The following is a 2,049-nucleotide window of genomic DNA, read 5'->3' on the forward strand; positions in this document are numbered from 1 at the left end:
TAGTAAGATGCTTTTCAACTATCAAACTTATAAAATCGAATTCACACGATGATATTAAAATGTTTCTTTAGTTTGTATGATTGAAACAAAAAGATTAACAATTTTTACAATAATGTTGCAATTGTTTGTTTCGAAAATAAGAGACCGATATTAGGATTTGCATCGGCAGGGGAAAATGGTAATAAGGGGCAAGAACGTAAATGTACATGATCGGCATCTAGGGTTTCTTTTTTTTATTTTGATCACGCCTCCTCTTTATAAGTATGCGGCAGTCTCTGTCGCATCCATTGCGCTCTCTACTCAGGTTTTGGGGTTTTGATTTTGAATACATCTCTTTGGTCTGCAATATTTTTCTTATCAATAACATCTTGATTTCTTTTAATATTTCGAGCAATTATTTTTTATTTCTCTTCCTCTGTTGATAAGTCTGATTGACATTGATGAATTGTCTCTTCATTTTGACAACCGATGGATAAAGTAAAGATGGCGAGATATCGTTTCAGTCGTCGTTTCTTCGGTTGACGATCTGATTGTTACTCGTCCACAATTTATGTTTTCAACTTCTTAATTTCTTCCATTTTTAATTTCTTTTCGTTTCTTGATTTTTGATTAATTTGATGGTCGTTTTTATGTAATACTTTTTTACTTGGCAATCACCAGTTAGTATTGATGATACCGGTTACTGAATTCCTCTAATATTTCAAATATATTCTGTTACAGGAAAACAAATATAAATAGATTTCCTGAAAGAAAAAAATTAAATGTGATTCCTAAACCTTTTTTGGGATTGGGTTTAAATTTCGAAAATGTAAACATTTTGTTCCCTAAAAGAGCTTAGTTTTAGCCAAATTAAAACAAACGTTTTATAAATGGTTAAGAACTTTTTCATTTTGCTTTAAGAGGTCCGTTTTTTGTAGTCTAAAAGCTAAAAAATATATCTACATCTTAATAATGTCATTTTAAGAAATACGATGTTTAAATCCATACACACTATCCAAGTTGACTGCCATGTCAATAGAATTTGTTACCAGCCGGGTTGGCATGAATTGGCCAGCCGTGTTTTTATTGACTAGATAAGGTTTTCCCTTAGATGACACAGTTTGTACTTTTTAATTTATACAAAAATAAACCAATTAAAAAACAAGCATGACACATTTAAAAAACAACAAGCATGACACATGGCAAAAATAACATAATATAAAAATTAGTTTATTTAATTAATTTTTAATAAAAAATAATATGAAAAACACCATAAGCAAATGTTAAAAGGCATGATTGGCATCGTGTTTTTATATTTGGCATGAATACAACTTGCAATTTTGTTTTGTATAATTTATTTTTGTTGTATCATGTCATAAATCCGGGTCTACATATTTGTATCCACAAAGTAATTAATAGAGAAGTATTTTTTTAAAGAATCTTCACTAATGATTTTTTTAAAGCTTATTATTATTTATCAACCACTTATTACCATTAGAATAACAAACTTATTTGTTTTGTTTATTGATTATTCAATATATATTATTTGGTTATTTAACCCCCTTATACTTTAATTTTATTTCAATTTAGAGTCTTAAATAAATTTTAGTTTTAAATATTTATTTACTAATTAATTATTTATAGGACTAATTACTAATCTAGCCAAATTAAGAAAGTAATTAATTATCTTTAGCCAAAAATTAACAATTGTCCCAAAATAGCCCAAGAAGCTGAATGTTTTTAGAATCGTCTATTGTTTCGTTAATTTGTCTATTGTTTCATTTTTAGTATTAAAAAAATCATTTTGAAGGTATAAAACTATAAGTTATTTTAAAATCTATAATTTTTTGTCTATAAAATACGGTTTCCCAAACCGTAGTTTACGGTTTTGGGTTAAATCTATAGTTTTTTTTAATGAAAAGTACGGTTTTGGGTTAAAAAACTACATTTTTTTGCATTATGGATTTTTTTTCAGTTTTTTTTTTCAAAAAAAAAAATATCCTCATATGCAAAAACTACTCCTAATCAATAATATGGTAAAATTTTGAAAAAAACTTGGTTTTTAGACGA

At 26.9% G+C, this 2,049-nt stretch overlaps 1 non-coding gene across 1 annotated transcript; it reads left to right on the plus strand.

Moving 5' to 3' along the window:
* Positions 1-421: 421 nt before the first annotated feature.
* LOC145080853 (small nucleolar RNA snoR111) lies at positions 422-547 on the plus strand. The gene has a single exon (XR_013695432.1). It is a non-coding gene; the product is annotated as a small nucleolar RNA snoR111 (small nucleolar RNA).
* The last annotated feature ends 1,502 nt before the right edge of the window (positions 548-2,049 follow it).

Source organism: Lactuca serriola, chromosome 1, assembly GCF_051521515.1.
Source record: "Lactuca serriola cultivar US96UC23 chromosome 1, Lser_US96UC23_V15, whole genome shotgun sequence".
NCBI classification, from domain to species: domain Eukaryota; kingdom Viridiplantae; phylum Streptophyta; class Magnoliopsida; order Asterales; family Asteraceae; genus Lactuca; species Lactuca serriola.